Genomic DNA, 24,549 nt, shown 5'->3' with positions numbered 1-24,549 from the left:
GAGTTTTGTACTGCGGAGAAGATACAAGTATTATCACCCTTCCATATTGTAAAGAAAATTCATCACAGTCACGTGAATGGTACCTACCTGACAGTCAACTCTGTACCTTGACTACCTCACTTAAATTCCACCCAAGTCATCATTTTGTAGCTTGCTGTAATGCTTCAGATGACTGAGCTGCTGAATCAGTCTGCATTCCTTTCCCCACCTCTGCCAGTGTAATCCTTCTTTACCCCCTTTTAGAAAAAAGATTAAAAAGTTGACATGAAGTGGTCGGTAGGCATCATCTCATTGGGAAAAGCTGATTTTTGTGGCACATTATAGAACTTGCACAGATGTTGCTGCACTCAGCTATCAAACTTTCAAGGGCACATGTACATGGGAGGCAAGATTGGGATGAGGGGCTGAAAATGTCTGATTTGGTGTTAGGCATCTTAAGAGAATGTGGCTTGGGAAAGTGTTATTCATCATCATTCAGTGGTGGTGTGGTGCTTACACTTGTAGTGAAGTGTGCTCTTGTCATACTAGGCTCTTTCATTCCCTCAGCTCATGTATGGACTGCAAAGCCATAATGAGCTGAAAGTCTACTCTAATTACTAAGAAAGCAATATCAATGCATTTCCTTGCAGTGAAGTGGCTTGTTAAGACTTGGGCAGATAAAGTACCCGATTAGGAGGAAGTAACAAACCTTCTCTGGTTGCCAGCAGATGGACTTCTGTGGTTAGTGCAAAAAAGGATTACTTTTACTTTTGTAACTCCCTCCTCTGTGAATCAATTATATAGGAGTATGCCCAAAATATTTCTCACTACACCGTGGTGAAGATTAACAATTCCTATCAATTCCTGTTTTTGTTTGTTTTGGCTTTTTTTGTTGCTGGTGCTGTGCAATGACAGTTTTGTGGGTGCCAGAGGAAGGTGAAATGATGTAATAAGCCAGCAAAGCAAGTGAATTTTTCAGAAACAAGGTAATTCTGATGCAAGTTTGAAAGAGTGATTATATGGGTTTTTTTTTTTTGGTTGTGCACAGTTGAGAATATTAGTAACTTCTCATTTCTATTAAGAACAAAAAAATACCACGCATTAGCTGATTTTGTGAACAGATATTACCTTGTATTTTTTCCCCTTTCTGGCAATTTACTCGGCAGCTCTCCAGCCTAAGTGTTCCTAATTACATGGGAATGGTAAAAATAAAATGCATTACTTCAGTAGACTTCAGTAGCCTTATAGGAAAAAGTTCATGGATTTTCTCCTATCGATGTTTTAACCACTAGAGGGCCCTGAAGTCCGTAATTTAAGTGGTTCCAGTTTGCTGCTTTCTTGTGCTTTTAATTAGGCTCTGGTTTTTCTGTAACGGTTTTTATGCAGGCAGTAATTTTATTTTAATGCCTATTGAGTGGTCTAAAGTATTCAGTTTTTATTATTTTTCATTACCTGCTAATTTTATTCTTTGTCTGCTGTTTTCTAATAACTCCTGCTGAGAATGATCCGTTAGCTGGGGGAGGTTTCGTTTTATAATTTTTTTAAGACCTTTTGGACTAAAGCCATGGGAACTAGATCTTGTGTTTCAATAAGGCTCCTCATCTCAGTGTATTTGTGATGCAGTGGAGAACCACTGAATTTATAAGACCAGAGTATGGATGGCAGAGAAAAATAGTCCCAGGAGGTGTGCAGTTTGGAGCGGTTAAAAGCAGAGAAGAGAAGGGTCTTTCTGCTCGCTGCATGCCCATGTTGTGTAAGAATTGCACCAGGGTTTGCCTGTGGAACTTGGTATAATTTGGTTTTGGATGTTGCATATTAGAACTTCACACTGAGCAACCAAGATGATGTAGCCTAGGTCTTTTCCAGCACAAAGGGTGTGCTGATGGCTACTTTTTTTTTTTTTTTTTTTTTCAATATTTAGTCCAGGTAAACCACTGCAGCTTTATGAGAGCAGTCATAATCTTGTTCAATGTCTGGCTGTATTGACAGAATTCAAAGTATCTGTGTGCTTTCCTTCACTTTCTGTGGTTCTTTCAAGTACATGAAGACCAAATGCAAATATGATATACCAGTGTATGTGTCTATCTGCCTTTATTCTATAAAACCAAAACATACATAATGTACGTACCTCTTCATGTAATGCTGTGCTTCCCTCTTCCTATTCTCGTTGCCACCAAAGCTATGTCCAGGCTTAACTATGTTATTCACACTATTTATTGGTACTTCTGTTTTTGTATTGTGTGCACTGTCACAGCCAAATTTACGTCAAAGGAACACTCATCACAGAAGGAAAAAACAGCTGAGTGGCAGGGTTCTGCGATTCTAAATTTGTTTTTGTCAGGAACAAGGGTCAAATAAGTCGCCAGAAAGTTTTTAGTGATTTGGTTTACAATCACAAAGAGCTACTACTTAAGGAGAACTTAATTATGATATAAATTATTTCTGTGGATTAATGTAAAATAGTTGTAAAGAGTTATGAGTCAGAAGTGGAAGTGCAGATAAAACACACAACGGAAAGTGGCCTCGTCACTTTTTGTTTGTACAGTGTTAGTGGAAAGCTTGCTTATCCTGCAGATTAGTGGCAAAAACAGTTTCACATGTTTCTGTGTGGCTGTAAACAGGGTCTTGCAAAATGAAGAATGAAGAAAATTTTACAGTAAGTTAATAAATGACTGAAGCAGCAGTAGATCTGTTTTGAGAACAACTTAAGCTGTTTCAGCTGTGCCCAAGAAAGCAGTTTGCAATGTAAGTGGAAGGTTTGGTCCTGATTTTGGAGTTCTCAATGTTTAAGTTCTGCATGGACATCAATGTAATGAACAGTAAGCAAAGCTAAACGCTGCTGTAGTAAGATTACTTGGCTGGCTGTATGATTTGTTCATACAATGGAGTTTCAATTCAGTTAGTGTGAAGCCAGTTTAGTTAAATTGTGTACTTGGGCAGGGGGCAGGAATCCTAGTTTTCGTCAATAGGTATTTTACCACTGATTTAAATGAAGTTAGACTCAACCATCTTTTAATAAAGATTTTGCTTAACCATTTGGATTAAACTCTGGTGTTTGCCAACCTGTGTAAGCTTTAAAAAGTTAGTTTAACTTGTGGTGTAAATTTGTGTTGCAAGTTACAAAATTTCCCCTTTGGTAATTTAGAAGCAAAAAAATGGAAGCAAATGTATTGAAATGTGTGGCATAGTTCCATTTGATACTAGCATTTTGCTGTTTCAGGTGGTAAATGAAGTGCTTCTATTGCCAGTGTTATGACATTGTCCATAAAATTAATAACTAGAAAGTACTATTCAAGGACAGTTTTAATGACTAGAAAGTATTATTCAAGGGCACTGAACTGGAGGTCAGTTTTGGTGGAGAGCCTTCCTTCAAAAGCAAAGCGTAAGTTAAAAGTAGGTTATGGAAACTGCTTCAGAACAAACTGTTCCATTCCCAAACCATTAGTAACATCTGTTGTAAGTGCTGGCCTCGCTGGAGGAAAATCTTGTAACATTTTTCGTTTCTTTCTTTCTAGAAAACCAAGAAAATATACTTGCTTTCAAAAAATGCATATGTTTTTACAGGAGAACAGTGTGTTTTGTACGCCGGGCTCTTCCTAGTCAAGGGTCAGTACCCATCTGCCTTAACATATCGGCTGCTTTAAAAGTTGGGCTGTACTGGTCGTCTTGAAATAATTTTTGAGGCTCCTTTCCATTTTGCTTGTTCTTGCTCTTCTCATGTGCCCTGATTTTTGTTTCATTGAAAAATCCAGCACATCTTAAAAAGAGTGCCCCAGCGGTCCTCGTAGTTTTTTCCATTTGCCCATTTTTATGTAATGTTTTATTCTGTAGCATTCTTTGACACTATGGAAAAACACACTGGTCACAAGGTCATCCAAAGCATTATTTCACCCAAGTCTGCAATGTTTTGGTTTTTTCATGTGTCTTGTTTCATGACTGGCCAGCAGTCTAAAGTTAGGATGATATGGTAACTAACCTCTTGTCTTTGCCCAGTAATTTTTCACACTATTCTGCTTGCAGAGCGTAGTATCTTCCTCCTGCTAGCTTGGGCCTGTAATATGGGAGGAAGTTTTGACACAACTTCCATCATGCACTGCAGCCTAAGCTGCAGGTAAATCTGCTACTTGCTTCTCTGTAGTATGTCTAAGAAATTTTTTCTTCTGATTGTGGCATTCAGGTTTCTGTTTTTGCTTGAATTGCAGTATTGTCTTTGGCTTGGAGTTTGCTCCCTTGAATTCCCTTCTCTTTCAAACCCATTGAGAACTAAAATCATCCTCCTTACTCACTGGAATGATTGAATTACTCCTGGGCCAGATCTCTCAAGTAATTGATCCTCCATCTTTACATGGAATGCAGGCCTTTCTTCTTTGTGTTTCCAACTTTTTCTGCTTAAACAGTGCAGGGCTGATACACCCTCTGTTTTAGCAGTTACTTTAGCTTTGTATTGGTTGTGGTCACCCAGGTACCTGCCTTATTCCACAGGTGTGTTATCTCTAACGTCAGCCCTGTTGTGATCTCTTACCAGCCCAAAGCATTACCTGTGACGTAGGTGGTGATGATAGTTGACTGCTGTTTGGTTGTTTCTCGTCATCCTGCCCCCCAGTTGTAGTTCATCTGAAATCAAGAATAGGAGATGTCTTTTGACTTTTTTGTTTCAATATGTGTGATGCCATAGTAGAATACGGCAGTGCTTTGGGTTCCTTGGAATGGGGAGTGCAACTGTCTTTATAAGTTAACTTGTAAAGGGTATAGAAGTGAGCTATGGCCGGTGTATTACATGCATTGGTCAATAGTGATATTGATTGCTAATTCCTCTCAGGGACAGAGTTGTGGATTTATGTCATCCATGAAGGAGCAGAAACCCAGTTGGAATGAACTCAGTGAAGTTTTGTAAATTAATATAAAATGCTTTTAATTTTGTGGATCTTCATATGTGGCTGGTTGGTTGCTCAGATCAGAGGATGCTTTCATATAGTTAATACTGAGGAATTTTTTTTTTTTTACATGGGAGCAGTTACATGGTTATATATTTATGTAGCTCAGTTTGTGAAGTTTGTGGGTGAGCAAGGATGGGAAGGCTTGTACTGGTGAAAACAAGACACCAAATGGTTACAGTGAGAGTAAACAGTACTGCAAATGAAATAGCTGAATAGAAGAGTGAAAAGTATCTAAAGGGGGATTGGTAATCACAAAAACTACTGGTTTCATTGTTTGTATAGCTTGTAGTATTCCCATGGATTTTTAAGTGAAAGGCAAGCTGTGACAAACATCTTGAGAATGTTTTGTATAAATGGAAGCGAAAGCAGTTGAATTTGCAGCAGGAAGAAAGCAAGTAAAGTACAAAAACAGTGTGTGAGCTATTTTCTGTAAATACAAAAAACAAATGCATCACTGAACAGATATTTACTGACTAAAGAGGCTTTTTGCACCACTAATAATCCAATTCATGTCCTGGGCAGCTCAGCTGTGTGGAGAGCTGCTTGAAGCATATTGGTCGTGTCATAGCTTGCTTATTTTGAATAGACAGGGGAAAAAAACCCACCACAACAGTATTATCAGATCATGTAATGACCTGAGAGAATTGTTGGACAGGTTTTTTTGCAATTTAATCTTGTTGCAGTTATGAAACATGCTGTTCTCAGTATTTAGTTCATTATTGTTTTCTGTGGCATTGCAAGTGAGGGAAGCATGGGGCTTAAATCTCTTTTGACAAATTGCATACGTGTAAAGACTGCTTCTTTACCATTGGCTGCCTTACTGCCCTTCATGGTTTGGGACACAGCATAGGCATATGGCATCCTTTAGATGAAATTACTAGTCCTTTATGTGTGCAGAGTTGTGACTAGAAAAACATGGGAGGGTAGTTGCAAAGCACCATGTCTGAATGCAGTGCAGAGCACTGCTCTTAACCTGGATAATGCATTAAATAAAACATGTTAACATTGCTTGTTACAATAACAGCTGGCCTTTGCAGGCCTTGCCCAGCCCATGTGTTTTTGTAAATTCCTCTATGCAAAGGCAAAGATGCGTGGTCCTGATCAGCTTCACCAGCAGCTCATACCTGGTTCAAAGGTGCATTATTTTTCATGTGATTGCAAGCAGCGTGGAAAACATGCGTGTTCAGGAGCTGTATTTGTGGCGTTTTTGCACTGATTAGTGATATGGTTTTGGCTTCTTTTTCCCCTCAGTGTTTGACCCAAAAATCATTGAATGAAGAATGATTAAATTGATCTTGATGTTTGTGCAATTTCTTACTGTAAAAAAAATTTAAATTTTTAATTTGGAAAAAACACCTTATTGAAAGAAGCAGGAAAATTAAAACTTGAAAGCATTTGTTTTCATCTTTCGGCACCTATTTGATTTATTGTTATAGGATTGATCAGAAACTGCAGGACGTGACATTTAAGTAATTCTGCTTTTTGTTGTCCTCTCTGATCGTTATTACTTGCTTATTTCTTCAGTATATTTATCTACTGTTGATTTTTCACAGCAGCTGTCAAAGTTTCTCAGCCAGGGACGGATGCTGAAGCTCCTAATTACAAACCCAGATGGAAGATTGGCGTTCTACACTGCTGTTCCCCAGGAGGTGGCACCACCATGCAGGAGCGCTGCTGGTCCTAGGGAGGGAGGAGATGAAAGCAACCAATTAGTAATAGCTAATTTTCCCTACATATCTGCGAGGAAAATAATTGTGGTGCATTAGGTGACTTGGTAGAGAATGGTAATAAATTTCCAAGTTCAGTAATCCTAATTTGAAGGAACAGTTTTCATTTACACTTGAAATTCTTTTAACTTGAGATAGAGGTCATTACTCTGATAAAATTCAAATAACCCAAATACCCAAATGGCATTATTATTCTGATGTGATTTGTATTAGTAATTTAATTTCCAGTTTTCAGATAATGCAGTTATCGTTCAAAGAAGTGAACATTTACTAATGGATGTTTGCTTTGCTGGTAGGCTAGTATAGGTGTTATACGTATTGGAGATTTTCATGATAGAGCAGGTGATTATATGTTACACACTTGTGTAAACTGGAGGGCTGTACAACTCTTGTCAGTATAGCAACTGTATAGTGTATGGAGGTGGGAGGGAAGGGGAGCATGCGTTGCACACGCATAAAAGTGGGAGTTGTCTCAACTGTATTAAAGTATAAATATAAATGACTTTCAGAAGTGTTGAATATTCCAGTAACTCTTAACTGTACAGATACTAGGGAGCGCTCAGGTCTTTACAGTTATATCAGATCCAGTTACATCAGTATTTTCCTGTTGTAACCCCATACTCTAGGCTGTCCTGCATGTTGGTTGGTCTATGGTAACTTCCAGGGTGCATGTTCTGTGTTTTCAATGTGAAGGCAACTTATCTCTTTTCATCAAGAGGAAATCTGACTGGACCTTTGTAAGGATAAATGTGTGTGTACAGTATGCTGTATCGTGGAGGAGCTACTTGCTCTTACAACCAGAGAGGAACTGCACGCTTTCCTTTGTTCCACGTATTGGTGAAAATTGCAGTAACCTGCAGCTGGAGCGTGCACATTCAAATGGAGGACTCTTAAGCTCTTAAAGCTGGTGTGGTATTTTAAAATTTTTTAACAGCCTATGAATGTTTATTGGCATATTTGTTAAAATCTTCGCTTGCTTTTTTCTGATTTTAATAACATAATCTTTTTTTGTAATTTATTCTTCTTGGAAACTGACTTGGGACATGAATCTTTCCCTGTGAAACAGTGGCATCATGGACATCTTGGATGTGTTAATTTCTCAGATGTTACTTCTTCCCACATTTCCTACCCTTATTGTTAGTGCTAGGAGTTAGAAATTCAGCAGTTTTAATCAAAAGAATATAATGATGTAAATGAGATGAGTACGGGGGGGAGAAAGACTGAAACTGCCTGCATGTTTGACATGCGGATAGCAGTGATACTAGAGTGGGGAGAAGAATACTGCTCTTGTCATGGTGGTTCCCAACTCTCCTGAGTTACGGAAGAGAAAGGCCATGAATGTATTCATTTTTCATAAAACTAGAATATATTTTTTTTATTTTGAAGAAAATGAAACTAAAATGGATTTTTATGTGCCATCAATCTACTGAACTGCAAAAGGAACAAGCTTTATCTTTCAGACTATCTTTACAGTTTAGTTTTGTACTTGACTGGCTTACAACATTTGTCTCTAACAGATGTTCTTTTTGATCTATGGTATAGGGAACAGGCTATCAGTAAATAGGAGTCGTGAAGAGTGTGCTTGAAGGATGAACTCTTCCTCTGGGAATTTGAAATAGTAAAAATGATTGTTAGAAATTGGTACTTAAGTTTGCTTCTAAGTTTACACGAATATTTTCTGAGTTCTTCATAACAAAATCAAAATCATTGCTATAGTAATTAACTCTTCCAGTACAAAACTTAGTAATACAGTATTTTTTAATGTAAAAAGGTTTCATGTATGTATATTTGCTTTCCATTTCCAAAAAAGAATCTTCCTGCAGAGGCAGATGGATGTACTTAAAAATAATTTAATGCAAATATACTTGAATCTGTTCTGCTTCCTATTTTATGTTAATGCCTGTCTCTTGCTTCTTGTCAGGTGGAAGGTAACTGCCTGCCCCTCCATCCCTTCTGCCTATTTTTTTACAATGCTCGCTACCTGCTTTTTGAGTCTCTTTTTTGAGCCTCTGCCACCTCTTCATGTCTCTGCTCTCGTATTTCCTGTATCTAGGGTGCCCTTGTCCCCATCTCCAGCAAAATTTCAGGCACTCCTTGCAACAGACTGCTTGGCACTGTTCTTTACCTCTACATACCCCTATAAAAAGTCATGGCTGACAAAGAACTTGTGGAGAAAGATGCAGCAGCTCCCCGGATAACATCCTGAGGAGGACATAAATCAGACCCTTCTACCTTTCTTAATTTTTCACAAATGTTGGTGAGGTACAGGGTTCTGAGAAGGAAGAATAACTTTCCTGGAGACCTTCACTGGGTTTTTTGTACTTCAGATGCTCTTGCTGCGTGTCTTTTACTGCTTTTGGGCTATGTATTTCCCTTTTTATTGAACACCTTTTCCTAGGATTTCAGGAAGAACCAAGAGAACACAGTAAAGAGAAAGGCAGTATTCATAGAGTCATGGAATAGTTTGGGTTGGAAGGAACCTTTAAGTTAATCTAGTCCAACCCTTCCCACAGTGAGCAGGGACATCTTCAGCTAGATCAGGTTGCTCAGTGTCCCGTTCAGCTTGATGTTGAATGTTACCAGGGATGGGGGATCTGCAACATCTCTGGGCAAGCTTTTCCGGTGTCTCACTGCCCTCATGGTAAAAATTGCTTCCTTATATCTAGTCTGAATCTATCCTCTTTTGATTTAAAACTGTTACTCTTGTCCTACTGCAACAGGCCCTACTAAAAGGTCTGTCCCTGTCTTTCTTATAAGCCCCCCCTTTAAATATTGAGAGGCTGCTTTAAGGTCTCCCTGGAGCCTTCTCTTCTCCAGGCTGAACAACCCCAACTCTTCCAGCCTGTCTCCATAGGAGAGGGGCTTCAGCTCTCTGATCGTTTTTGTGACCCTCCTCTGGACTCACTCCCAACAGCTCCATGTCTTTCCTGTACTGAGGACTCCAGAGCTGGACCCAGTAGTGCAGGTGGGGTCTCACGAGATCAGAGTAGAGGGGGAGAATCACGTCCCTCAACCTGCTGGCCACACTTCTTGTTATAAAGCCTGGGATGTGGTTGGCCTTCTGGGCCATGAGCACACATTGCTGGCTTATGTCCAGCTTTTCATCCACTAGTACCCCTAAGCCCTTCTTGGCAGGGCTGCTCTCAATCCCTTCGTCCCCCTGCCTGTATTGATACTGGGGGCTGCCCTGACCCATGTGCAGGGCCTTGCACTTGGCCTTGTTGAATGTTGTGAAGTTTACGTGCGCCCACCTCTCAAGCTCATCCAGGTTGCTGTATATGGCATCCTGTCCATCAGGTATGTCACCTGCACCACTCAGCTTGGTGTCGTCTGCAAACTTGCTGAGGATGCACTCGACCCCACTTTCTATGCCATTGATGAAGATATGAAACAGTACCAGGTTCACCTAATGACTTGTCTGTTTAGGCCAACCCTGGAGTTTGAAGAGCAGGAGCTGAACATGATGTTGGGAGCACTGTAGCCAGCGCAAGCCAAGGGTGCTGCTCCGTTTTGCTAGATTTCTTATACAGGTTTGCAGAGTGAAAGCTGTGAGGAGGGGTCCTTCTCAGCTGCTAGGGGATGTATAATGCTCGCTAACTTCAAGTGTACAGAGTCATCAAGGTGTATAGGACATTCTTGAAGCTAAGTTGAAAAGGACTGAAAATAGAGAACATAGTAGTAAGCATTTAGTTACCTAATCTGGATGCAAGATGGAAGAATGTACATATAGAAGATGGGCAAAAAAGAGCACTGTAACTTTGTGTGGGTGTAAGGCCTTTGAAATATGATTGGATCATCCTGAACACAAAAGTGATATAAATAGGTAAGGACTGTGACAAGACACCACCTCAGCTCTGATGTGAAAGGACTAATCATTACGTTTCTAGTATCACTGCATATTATACTTCTAGAATTGTTCTAGCTTGCTCATATTGTAGATTCAAAGATAACTTCCCGTGGTGTCATGCCCCAAAATGAAGGGGAAGGATTGAGGGGAAAGCAGTAGTTGTAAGAGAAGCATCCCATGGCTAACCAGTCAAGGTGCGTACATCAGTTTTAGGCATCACTAGGCAAATAAAGGGTACTGATCACAGAGGAGGTATACTTGACTCTCGGTATGTCTCTGAAAGGTTTAAAGGAAAAGCTGGGCCTTCAGCCAAACTAATGAATTGTTGTGTAGCTTTTTGATGTTACAAAAGTCTATTGAAATTCCCATGTTAGTTTAATCATACATTTGATAATATGCTAATTATATATCACAGGAATTGATTTAAAAGTAGTATCTTTGATTTTTAACCTACTGTAGAAAGGAACATCAGAATGGAGTTTCATCAGTAGCTTTTCAGTGGAATTGGTGGGTTAAGCAATCATTCCTATCTCACAACCCCTTTCATGTTTAGTACAGAAGTTTTTGTGCCTTCACGGGGAACTGGGACAAGTGAAGAACCACTACAGTCATTTGTTCTTTCTGGGTAAATTTTTGAACTGGTTAGGATTCTTGTTTCAGTTCAGTATATGGTTGTCCAAGCTTTTATGCCAGAGCAAAAGGAAAGAGAAGAATGAAGATGTTGGGAGTGCCAGGGATGTTGTGTTTAGTGGCTGCGTTTATCTCTGAATTGATAGTCAGGCTGTACTCTTGGTTTAGCAAGTGCTGTACTGTAGACAGGGTCCATTATGTGATAAATTAAAAGAAAAACCCAAACCAAACCGAAGATATCTTTTAATGTAATTCCTCTTAAAAAGAAAAAAGCGAAAATCTGTCTTGAAGCATGGTTATGTTGGCAGATGTACAACTTCAGGTTGGCTGTTGAGATGAGAGAGGACTTGGCATGGAACTGAAGTAGCTTTATTGCAGTCCATACATATATGAATTGCATATGAAATATTACATTAAAAAATGGTTGTGTATTAATAGGGATATCTTTTCAGATGCTTGTCTCATCATTTACCATGAGTAGAATGTAGACTAATACTTTGTACCTTTTATATTAAGCTGGGTGAGGGGAATTCTTGTAGTTTTGTTATAAACATTCCTTATAGACAGATATCAGTATGTTGTGCCAGCAACTTTGCGTATTTTAAAATACAGGAACTGCACAAAAGTATCTTTTGTATGCAAAATAACTGCAATGTATCTTGTGTGTGAAAACAGTTGATCTCACAAAAATTAATAGTTTCACTTAGGAGCTTTATCCTTCTATTCCCTCAAATATTATAAGCATTTCATTTGTTGGTGGCAATAGTTTTATTTTTCAATTTCCTTAAGTCTTGACATACAAAATCTAGTAAGTTAGAATAATGTCAGTTGCCAGTAGAATTAAGGTACTGTGGTTTTTTTTCCCCAATTTTGTATTATTTTAAAAAAAATCACAACAAAACTCTGCCACTTTTGTTTTCAGTTCAGTTCTATGCACCAGAGATGATTTGCAGTCTTACAGAATTGAAAACCATGTTTTGGACTGAACCATTGCCAAAGAGAGCATTCACTGATATCAAGGCCTTCAAAGTGTAAACATGAGATTAAATTGAGTTTCAATTTTGAATCCTGATCTGCTTTTTCATTTTTTTTTCCTTAAAAAGCATACCATTAAGCCTACGCTGCCTTCATCTGTTTCCTTCAAATGTGTTTTCTATTTGTAAAATAATTTCATAGCTTTTTGCTGTTGACTCATTCATGAATCCTAGCAAAGCAGTAGTATGAAAAACACAGAGTATAGCACCTGTATGTTACATACTAAATTAAGCTGTGTGAAAGATAGCTCCCCTGCTTTTTCACTTGTATTAACTTTTCATAGAATGTGAAATCGAGGTAAGTAGCCATTTGTGATTAAAATGTGCCACTCTTAATTACAGGAATATGGCAGTGAAAAGAAAATTTTTATATAGAGGGCATAATTATTAACACTCTTTGTATTTATTACATTAGAAATGTCACTGTGTTTAAGTATCTTTGTACATCTCACAGGAAAGCCTGAAATAATTTGTTGAAAAATTAACAAGTTCATTTCATCACATTTAATGGATTCTTAAATCTGTATCAGCTTATCAAAGAAACAATTAATTAAAAGTGTAATTGACTAGCCAGCTGTTCCCTGTTTTCTGTCCAGCAGCCTCTACTAAAAACATTACAAAACATGTAAAGCTTTTTATCTGAGGGAGACGAGAAGTTCCCCATGCCAAATCCTGCTCAAGCAGTGAGACTTAATTGATAGTTTCTTATTTCAGTGCGTGTTGGGTGACCACTGTCTATAGGCGTGTACTCCTTTGTATAGGGGCAGGTTATGTTAACAACTGGTGGAGAAACCCCTTTTAAAACATGACATAGATGGTTAGCACACCAGAATGCTTTCTTCCTGGAAGGGAGCACTGCATGGCTAAAGCTGAATGTGTGGCTGCATTTTCCTCACTATGCACCAGAAATTCTCTACTATCAGTTCAGTTCTCAGGCTAGGCTGCTATACTGAGAGCAGTAAATAGGCACGTACTGAGGATGAGTTCTGTTTGCTGAATTGATGTACTTCAGCAGCATAAAATGTACAGGTCTTTTCTACGTGGGTAGAATATGCTTTGTCCATTAGGTTTACAGTGTTCATTCCCAAGTTTGGAAATTATTCTCCCCAGGTACAAGAACAGCCTCAGCTGAACCATTTCTTATTTTGAGTTTTACTTCTGTGAGATAGTTGGGAACCGGAAAGGTCCCCTTGATCATGGAGAATCTGTGTTGCTCTTTTAACTGGACATGCCCAGTTAACAGTGAGGATGTAACTAGCCTGCTTTTGTGTTGATACTGCACTTTCCATTGGGACAGTGCAAGACAAATCATGACCAAACTCAGCAGTTGTCTATCTCTTTCTGGAAACCAGAGTTTGGCTTTCCTGGAAATTAACACAGATCTCTCAGAGTCTGAAGACTTCTCTGAACATTTGTCTACTGTTTATTTGCAAGATTTTTTTTCATGTATGAGAGTCAAATTTCTGTTTGAGTTAGAATTACTAACAGTAAAATTCCCATTTATCATTGGTGTATGTGACCAAACCCCCGAAACTTCTTTTGTTTTTTGTATTCATTCTCAAATTATGACCTGTAACAGTAAAGGTTCCTGCTCCATTTTTTTTTTCTGTAATTCAGCATAACTTAACTTTCAATCAATTTCAGTTCAGTCTGTTCAAGTGATGTGACTGGAGAATGCAAGTTAGGCATGCCAGAAATAATAAAAAAAGACTTTATGTCACAGTCTCAGCTGTGAAATGTGGTTAGAGAATGACCTTAAATGGTATGTCCTGTCTTTGTTGCGTATGAAGTTTGCTGATAGAAAAAAGAAGAGCATATCTCTTCATCTTCTGACTACTGGATGGTTGAAGTCCTCTACATGAAGACATACTAAGAGAATTCCTGCATGGAAGATTCCTTAGTTTTCCACTGCTGAGAGCACAAATCTCGAGTTTCTGAGATGTGTGAGAAGGACTTCGTTGAAGCCAATCACCTAAGACTATGATGTGGTCACGAACCAACTCTGGAACCATAACTATTCCTTTATCAGATCCATTTCTGATCTCATCAGTAGACTTGTAAACAGTAAATTAAACATCATATGCTCATCTCTTTTCTACAGCACAGAAGAAGCTGCTTGGTAGAACAGTGCTGTAAGGCAAGAGAGGCGTGAAAAGGCAAAAAAGCCAGTCTGTATGTTCTTGTTCATTCTTATTAGTGCAATTAAGCTACAACTGGTCTGTACTGTATTTAATAACTTTCAGTTTCTTAGAATCATTTGTTTCTCAGAGTCAAATCAGGAAAAATTTTGTCTTGAATGGGATTTCTGGATGTAATTTTGTTAAACCTCTTGCTCAAAGCAGGGGGCTGTCTTCAATTAGGTTTCATGCAGATTTTCCAGTTTGGAAAATCCTCAAGGAAGTGCAGTCCCCAGCCTCTCTACACCACCTGATTATGTGCTTAATTGGTCTTGTGGGGAAGATATTTTTTTCCTAGTCTGTACAGAATTGTGAATAATTTGCAGCTTGCCAACTGCTTGGTTTTATCCTTTCATTGTGCACCTCTGACGAGAATCTGCTCCAGGCTTTTCTGACTGCCCTTTAGTAGAAGATGCCCCTCATCTTTCTCCATACCGGACAAGTTCAGTATCCGTAGTGTGTCCTCATTTGCCATATGCTTTAGTCCCCTAGTTGTCTTAGAGGCCATGGATTCCCTCTAGATTTCTGATAGGTGTCTTGTACTGGGGGCCCAAACCGGACTCAGTACTTCAGGTAGGGTCTTAGAATACCAGGAACAGTGGAATAATCACTCCTCTTGATCTCACCATCCTTGTGCCCAGTGTCAGTTAGCCTTCACTGCCACAGGAATGATTTGACTTCATGGTATTCAAATTACTTTATCCTGGTATGTTTCCCTGCTTTTTCTTTTCACAAAATTCATACCAATAACCCTTACTGTCCTACCTGCGTGGAAAAATCAAGTCCAAGTGACAAGAATAATTGCGATGTGATTGTAAAGGAAATAAGTGAATGAGCACCAGTTTGTTAGCACTGATACCAGTAGCTGTGAAGCTTTGTGCTTCATGCTACTCTTACCTCTGCTAGCTGAATTATGATTAGTACAGTGTAGCCTACTGTTACTGCAGATGGGTCATTTAAACCTATTTTATGTTAATCTGAGTGTGAAGTCTTGTGTGGTGTATAAACACCATGCTATTGGTTGTTTTTCCTCTGCAGCTTGGATGAATGTATTTCCCACCTGTTTTTTTAATGATGGGTAATACCTGGAGGAATGGCTACCCAAAAGTTTCAGGTCTGGATATAGATCAGACACTTGTTTTGTAGATAATAATCAAAAATATTAATTAAGAATTTCAAGTCTTTTACAGAAATATTTGGAGAAAAGTATCCAAGTCCTGAAGACTTATTTTGGAATTTTTCTCCTTTTTGTTATAACCTGTTAGAATAATGTGGTGTCTTAAGTAAAGAATTCAAGAACCATGGAAGGTTTTCTGCCCAAGTACCACGGTAATGACCCGTCAGCGTAGTCTGAAAACACAGTAATGTGTATACTTTACTTTAAAATTTCAAGTGAGATGTTACGGGCTGAATATCAATTTTCTTTTTTTTTTTTTTTTCCTGCTTGATTTTTAAAGGTGGTCTGTAATCCTACACTGTTGCATGAAATATTTATCAAGAGGATTCAGCATTTCTGTTGTGTTTTTGTTTTTTTTTATGGGAGACTTCTTTTGGATATGTGTTGCTAGTTGACATCTGTCACCTAGAAGAAACTCACTGGTTCTCAGACGGGACTTGGCTGAGGAATGCATGGGAGAAATGTTAGGCCATTGTTTCTGTTCTGAACTGTGATCAGTGCTCCTAGTAAACTGAAAGAAGAAAACTTCCAGTTTCCACTAGTTTATTTGCAGTATGAGGCGCTCCAGCTGTGAACACAGATCTGTGGATCAGAGGACAGAATGAGTTACATGTAGCTAATTTTGACTGCTGATCAGTTTCCAGACAGGGGTCAGAATATTACTTTCTGTAATGCAGACAAGGCATAGATAGATTCTTCCTGGAGGCCTTTCAGCTCTTCCCTTCCCACATGACATCTGTGTGGAAAGTACAGCCATCTGCTCTCTGGCCCTTTCCCTCCTTCAGGCTTTCCCTGGGGTACCTCCACATTTTCTCTCTTCCTCTGGTAAAGCATTCTAGCCCAACAAAACTGCTAGACTGTCTTCTCATTCAGGTTCTCTTTTTCTCTGTTGTTAGTGTAGGTGCTTATTTAGTGTATAAAAGGTTCTTAGCTTCCCTTACAGAAAACTGAAAACCAAGCAGTGGGTATGCAGTGTCGTTACAGACCACAGGAAGGTGTGTAAGAGCCGGAGCAGTACCCAGATCTCTTCTTCAGAGCCGTTAACTGAAACGGTTTCAGTGCAGTGGTGGGTGGAAAATCCAGGCACGGCCTTCCTGCTTGCAGAAGCAATATACTTTCTCAGCGTGGTTCATACTGCATGTTTAGTGCCTCTAGTAAATGTCCACAGCAATTCTTATGCTGGTTAAAGAACAGGATTTATGTTTTCAAAAGCTCTTGGCAGGTACGGTTGTGGTAGTAGTGTGGGAGGTTAGTTCAGATTGATTTATAGCAGATGAATGGACTCCCTCTGTCACCATCTCCATTGTTTCCTATATAATCATTGGAAAATACATTTCAACAATGATGACTTCCATTCTGACCTCCTATTTATGCTGTTTGTCTGTGCTGGCAAAATATCCTCTTATCCATCGCCTGGGCAAATGTATGGTTCATGCTTTAGCAACATTCCTCAGAACGACAGTGGATTTTCTGTGGCTGATGCATTCTATAACATTCAGATTTGATTTGGGGCTGTTTTTAATACTGTGAAGAAGTCACTAACTTGAATTTAAGATCGTTTCCAGAAGTATGTTGTATTGTAGCCACCTGTTTTTAATTTTTACTTGTTTTAACAGCCTCACCTAAGTAACACTTTCCCTTTTCTTGGATAAAGTACTAAATGTTTTGCATATGTATGTATAGGATCCAGATAACTTTGAATGTTTTGAAGGCCAAGGGTATTTCAAATATGTCAAACTAAGAATGCCTAAGATTTTTGCTCAGGCACAGCATAAAGGGGAAAAGGAGATAATTGAAATGGGTGGGAAATATTGTTAAGCATTGAGTTTGACTTTGTTGAAACTGGATTTGGGCCATTACTTATGCTGCTAGGGAACATGTGTCTTTAAATAAATGTACTCTGCTGAATTTTTCTCTGTCAGCTTGATCCTGGAATGGAGTTGTAACGGTGAGTTTTAATGACAGTAGGCAGTGATTTGACAGAAGCACAATGGTTATGACTTCACCGCAAGATCTGGTAGGTGGGAAGCCTTTCCAAAAAGGTTAGAAGAGAAACAAAGAAAAGTGCTTTGTGCTTAAATGTTTTTGTTACTCAAAATGGGAAAGCTTCGAGTTCCTGTCAATCAATAAAACTATGATCAGACAACATGTGACCTTTTGAAGCAAAGACCACTACACTCGCTTTTGGAAGATGTATAATACATTGAAAGAGGTGTTAAGTTATGAGGGGGGTAGTAGGAAATCTGCCATTTAAAACAAGGTGATAGTCCAAAATTCACTATACACATTCGTATTAGAGTTTCAAAATTCATTTTATTTCAAGGTTTTGTCATCTTTTCCTTAAGTCTACCTGTCCAGAATTTTTGGTGTCTTTTAGCTGTAGTAACCCTCTTCCTATGGTTTAATTTATTGCCAAAGTTTATGAAGCACTTGAAGGCTTTTTTAATGATGCAAGGTAAAGTTGTAGCATTTCTAGTTACATAATATGTAGTACAGAGCTCAATTTTTCTTTCCGCCGTCCTGTTGAGGTGTAGACATTCTTTCAAAAGTCCCTTTTGGTAAAATAACATTGTAATTTAGGGGGAGTTTTGAGAATCAGTTCTGACTATGTTAGAGGATAATTTAAACATTAAGTGGTTGCTGTAGGTCCTATGGTCAAGCATGAAGTTATCTAAAGTGTTTCTTTATATGAGCAGATTCAACAGTGTTTTGCAGTAGGGCACTGTCTTGTAAAAATTTTTCAGGATGGACTGTAGCTGCCTTCTGGAGCAAATATATCAAAAGCAGATTAAAATGTTGATGTATTTCCTGGATTAGATTTCTTCTTTCTTTTCCAAATAGTTGTATAGATCAGACTCTTAATTTTGACCCTGACATTGCTTCTCTAAGTTAAATCTCTTTTCCCTAACAGTCAGTTTTGTTGTACTTCCCAGAGATCAGCACTTCTCTACTTGTTTCTAGCACGTCATGTACGAGAAAATTTTGGCGCTCAGCTTCCAGTCATGTTTTCAGTAAGAAGCAGTTACAACTGTTTTTCTTTTTGTGCTGCAGTCTTGCCCTTTAGTGTGCAGCTGTATTAGCAGATAGATGTGCTGTTGTCCTGTGCTGTTTTCTGTGGGCAAGAGTGTAGCCCCTGCAGCTGTGGCCACTGCATCCTGCAGTCTTCCCTTTTGAGCTACATTTTAAAATGCACTTTGGTCTGTGTCGCCAATGAATGGTTTCGGACACTGGAAGAATCACCATCAAAGGTATCAGCAAAATACTTTTAATATGAATTTTTGGGAGTGCATCTTAACGAAGTTTGATGGCAAGCTTCACTCTATTACTTATTACATCAGTGAAACGAACAAAGGAAAATTGAGCTAGAATTATTACAGAGGCAGGATATACAAAAGGAGACCCTCCTATTGAGTCACGAGGTTCAGAGCAGACCCTCTTGCTTTCTGAACTCCTGATAGTGCTTAGGTGCAGCTAGGTCCAATCTTAGTCTCCGACTTGGTCAGTGGTTTGTGTCTAAAGGATGTCCAAGGTTTATTCAGCTTTCAAGATGCATCACAAGGTCTTAGCAGCCCATAATTATGGACTAATGTAACATTTATGAGATGAGCTTAATAGGATTTATTACTCTCACAACAGAGACTTAATTATAGATGGGATATCTAAATCAGTTCACACATGGATGCACACAGACGCAATGAGATAAAGGTATAAAGATATATGCATTTAAATATATAAAGCTATACCTGTTAAAAGTTCTCCTCAAGTGAAGTACTCACTTCAAACATCTTGGTACTTCTCAATGGGCAGAGAGTTGAGCCTCGAGGAGTGGAGGGTTTCATCCCATGCCCTGTTGTTAGCTTTTGGAGATGGTCCTCTGAAATTTGGAAGGTTGGGAGTTTGCAGGCTCTGAGAGGTGTCCCACTGGGAGGGAGATGCTGCTAGAAGTTTACTGCTGTCCAGGAGGGCTCACAGGGTCTCACTTAGGACTGCTTTTTATAGGGGCACAAGATGGTAGGCTGTAGTCATCCATAAGTTTCCATTCTGGACGCAATCTGGGTCAGTAATTTTTCAAAGTTCCAGTAACAACAGTACCATTCCACTCGGGCTACGATTCAGGTCAGGAACGTTCCAAGGCCGTCGGGGGGTGACTGATGGTTCCCGCTGCCGTTGCCCGCCTTGGCCAGGCGACAGGAGCTCCTGGTGCGGCCAGTGCCGCTCCCCACCTGGGCTGTGCAAGAGCTGCTGGTGCGGCCTGACTGGGTGCAGAGGGCTGAGCCCTCACAGGGCTTGCCGAGACCGCAGGGCAGCCCAGGGGAGGGGGGGACGCCCCACCACAGTCTGACCTTGGACTTGCTCTGACAACCTGCTTGCTCCTAGGTTGGCTCTTTTGTTATACCAGTGACAGAAGCTTATATAGTTTAGTGAAATGATCTGTCTGATGTTGGTGATGGTGCTGCTCTAAGTGGAGGGCTGGACAGCATGACCTCTAGGGATCCCTCAGTGATCTTTGTGCTTCTAGAGGCAGGATGCATGTTCCTGCTCTGCTCGCTGTGATCATTGTTGACATTCAGAATTGTTTTTGAGCAGTGAAAATAGGAAAACTTGGAGGTGGAGGGGGCAGAAGTGTCAGGCAGTGAAAGTCTCTAAAGGGTGAGTCGTTTTGCTGACCAACTACAAATAGTGAAATGAAGCTTGTGGCTCTAGGGAGGATTGGAAAAGGACTGTCATACAATCCTTAGAAAATCACCGGTGCTGCTAAAGCTTTCTGGTGGCCAGCTTTTGCAACAATTTCCCTTAGTAATAGTGATCAGAGCTGGATGGTCTGGTCCTGTCATTGTCTTTTCACTTCATTTTTGGTGAGCCATTTAACCATGCTAGCTAGAAAAAAGCTTTTTTTCCCTTCCCCGCACTGTGGATTGTTTCTGTTGTAGCATGCTCCAAGTGCTTGGTGCAGGGTCAGGAAAGCTGTACAGCTATTGCAGAAGAAGCAATGGGAATAAGGAGCCAGGGATGAATGGGGTGGGGAGAGTGGTACCATGACAGTCAGCAGGTACGTTGATGTAGACATGCACAGAACTACAGCTGCCATGTCATTGAGATAATACACAATAATAAGAGCTGGTGCTGAGTATTTATCCTCTTCGTACAAAAGTATGCTTGTTCAGCTATATGTTGTATGAAGTTTAAGACCACATGTGAGAAGAAAATACAGAAAATGACCCTGTCTGATGGGAGAGAACACAGCTAATTAACATTTTATTTAGTACTGGGCAAAAACTTTGGCAAATACAGAGATGTAAAATGATCCATTCTTGAGGAAAAAGGGGAGAGAGGGGAGTTCAGAATTTGAAAATCATCCCAAAAGCACATGTGGTTCTGAGGTGTTTAATAGCCTGTCAGCTAGGTGTGGAGAAGGAGACATGAAAAAGCATCTGATTTTAGGATATATGACATAAATGGGGAGTTTCATTAATTTCTGCTGACACTGCATTTTTCATCTTTGTAACTGTATTGTCTGTTTGGGATTTTAGAAATACTTGCATTTGCTTTTACATTACCTGCCCTTCCTCCCTCCCTGGCTAGAGTTAAGGTTAGCTTGAAGCTAAGTAGCAAGCACCAAACCACTCTGTTCCTTCAAAATCGTTAAGGCTGGCATGCTGTGTTGCTTTGGCACGATGCAGCAGTTCATCATGTTCTTCTGTATCTTAAGAAAAAGATCTTACAAGCTCTATGGGTTGTGTTAGGGTCATGTTAGTGGTGTCCTTTTTGGAGAAACTTGTGGTGACTATTAGCAAGTAAACTCTTTGGCATATTGCTGTGTATTTGAACCCTGAGTGTTTTAAAGGAGTGCAGAATAGCATGTGTTTGGAATTTCTTGAACTGTTCTCTACAGAAAGGCACCACAGTGAAATCATCTTTGTGAATTTTTTTTTCAAAAAAGCGTGCTAATTCTGCTGGAAACTTCCAACCTTAAAACTGTGTAACTGGTGTCAGAAAATTCAGGGCAGAAATAGCCACAGGCCAGTTAAACAAAGCCACCAAATACGCCCTGCCGTGGGAGACTCGATAGTGCGCAGAAAAGAGAGGCAAGCCACAGGGGTGATCCCAAGCTATCACAAGCGTGTGTCTGGACCTATGTCTTCACTCTCTCCTCACTCACACTTCATTCAGAAGTATTTTCCATGGTAGGGTGTAACTGGGGGAGCATTATTTCATTTTGGTGTTAATGTAGTATGGCAGATACTAGGCATACTGTTCATATATTCTGTTTTGTGGTGGTGGTGTTGCTTCACTTTTTTTTTTTTTTTTTTTTTTTTTGTTTAATTTGCTTGAATCCCTGCAAGAAGAGAGATTTTTGCTGATTGGCATAATACTGAATGAAGGACTCGTGGTGCCTGTGGGGATTCTGGGGGCAAACTTGCACAGCTGGTTCACGAAGTTGTCTCTAGCACATCAGAGGTGGACGGTAACAGGAGAACAAGCACGTGGCAAATTAGTCCAGTGTGCTCAGTCTCCTGATGAGACGAAATCAGTGAGCTGCATCCTCTCAGTCTCATGTATGTGTGGCACCTGCTAAACGCAGAGGGAAATACTGCTGGAACCTTGGAGAAGGTACTGTGCTGGCTTCTGAAGAGCAATTGTATGAGCTGATACACGACTGCACAAGGCACTGAAGATCACTTTAAATAGTGCTGTCCGTTGGATATGAACTGCTCTGTGTTGTCATTTCGCAAGTAAACTGTGTTTGTTTTGGATGTCTAATGGAAAGAACTGTGCTGTAAGTTAGCTTCTACTCATTTATCCCCCATTCTGCTTGCATGTGTTGTTTATTTACAGGTATAGACGATGGAGAGAACTTGTACTTTTTTAGGTAATTTCTCCACCATGTTTTGAGTTCAAGGCAGGTTTTCTGACATTCTTTGCAGTCACTTCATACCCTCTGAAAGCTGACTAGAGTTTCCCTCTGTTTCATTGTCCATGTTGTAACTAAAGTATTGAGGGCTACCAGATGCTGTATTGAGTTTTATGGAACTTTGCAAAACACATTGTTTCATTTTGATGGTGAACCCCTGACACTGGCCTGAGTATTGTTCTCCAGACGGTTTTGTACCTACTTTCATGTAAATCATGCTTCCCTAGATCAGTTATGAGGATGTGTGAAACGATATAAAATAACCTCACTAAAATTGAGCATGTAGTAAATCTTCTTTTTCTCTGTCCACAGAATCTGTTCCTCTCCCCCTGAAGGAAATTAAATTGATTTGATGGGATTTTATTTTTCTTGACAAATCTGTGCCGGCTGTTGCACATCTTGCTTTCTTCTAGGTGCTTAGAAATAATTTCCTAGCAGTTTGTGATCTTTTCTACTAGGTTTCTGTGAAACAAGTGTAGTGTGTCTCATCCCATTCATCAGACAGGCAGATGGAAGGAGCCTGAAAAAGATTTAGGTCTTGTTTATGGATGCGGTAGCTGCTGGAGTGCAACTGTGTTGTGTTTTGTCCTGAAGTCCTTAATTCTGTTCTCACAGAAGACAGTGTCATACAATGCCTACAGAGCCTCTCTGCCCTGTCCTTTTCTGATAGCTTCTTTGCTCTACTTCCTTGACAGCTCCTGTCTCTTGAGTTCCTAAAGTGAGAAGAATGTTTTCTTCAAATTTCTTGCATCTAGACTCTTAGTTTGTAGATATGGTTGGAGTTCTTTTCAGCTGTAGTTCTGCTGAGGTGACTAGAAGGAAATCAGGATGTACATGTTGAGGGATATTAACAATTTGGATAGTAAAAGGCAAGCAAAGAGTTTTCCCCAGGTTTTTCTGTATATATATGTGTGTGAATCTATATATGTAAAATATACTGTGTGTGTATATATATGTGTGTACATATATATATATTACAGTGTGTCAGAGTTGCTTCTAGGCTTTTCAGCAGCTTCTAGCATAAGTGAGCATTTTGGGATGGGATATTTGAAAAGTTGGAGGTCTTGTGGGGTAACGTGTTGTACGTAGTATATCGATAGCATACATGTGGTAATTATTGTTTGGTTATTACAGGCAGAAGTGATTTAAACCATTCTGAGAGTGACAGATACTTAGAGAAGGTGACTGTGCTGCCATTTCCCTTGTAACAACATTTATTTCAATCTCTGATACCTGAAGGTTGTTCAGAGCGAATGTGGGAAAGGACATTAGTCTGGCAGGACAAAAAAAGCTGTGCTTATAAAAATATATGTGTTCAGTGCCAAAAGAATAGCTGCTTGGAAATGTTACAGAGGCTTTGCCAGAGAAGCTATTGAAGCTCTGTGTCAAGATTTACCGAAAAGGGAAGGACGGTTGTTCTGGAGTTCTCACAGACAATTCAAACCTAGAGCCCCTGAGCTAGAAGCAATTGTATGACAAAGGTAACACAATGATGACAAATAAAGGAAATTTCTGCTAAGCATGCTAATAAGGGAAGATGACACAGTATGCCTGGATTTCTGAAAGGAGTAATGCATTCAGGTTACCTTGCTCTACTGGGCAGTGTAGGCATTTTTTCCCTTCAGTGACCAACTGGTCATTCTAGCAGAGTGCACTGTGATAAGTGCAGAGAAAATAGCAGTTTGAATAAAATGTATAGGAAAAATTAAATCAGTTACTTGCGCTTTATATATCTGTGCTTAGCATCAGAAATAAAAACTTATTACTAAATTTTAGAAGCAGAGATCTCCCTTCTAAAATTCTGTATCATTTATGAATTTGTGTTGTGACATATGAATGTACAGTTCTTACCAGTGCCTGCAGCCCTTCATTTGAGTAGTCCTAAAGCAGAACAGGCAGGGCGGGATAGTAGTTGGAAGGTAAAATTCTGGAGTTATTTGCTTTCCTTAGGAAGGCTTTCTGAGCTTCAAGAAAACTTGGTTTGCATGTGTGTGTTTTTCAGGAAGTCTTTATGCCCTTTATACCTATTTAATTGTAAATTGTAGAGCAGTAATGAAGTGACTCCTGTTTTATTCAGCACACTGCAGTGAGCTGTTGTGCTTATATGCAAGGTCATTCTAACAATAAC

General features: G+C 39.6%; 1 protein-coding gene across 4 annotated transcripts in view; it reads left to right on the top strand.

Moving 5' to 3' along the window:
- MSH3 (mutS homolog 3) overlaps positions 1 to 24,549 on the top strand; it is a 113,293-nt gene that overhangs the window by 12,784 nt on the left and 75,960 nt on the right. The window lies entirely within an intron of this gene.

The sequence above is a fragment of the Falco punctatus genome (assembly GCF_963210335.1).
Source record: "Falco punctatus genome assembly, chromosome: Z".
In the NCBI taxonomy this organism is placed as follows: Eukaryota; Metazoa; Chordata; class Aves; order Falconiformes; family Falconidae; genus Falco; species Falco punctatus.
The sequence above is the reverse complement of the archived record's forward strand: the minus strand, read 5'-3'. Positions and strand labels throughout refer to the sequence as shown.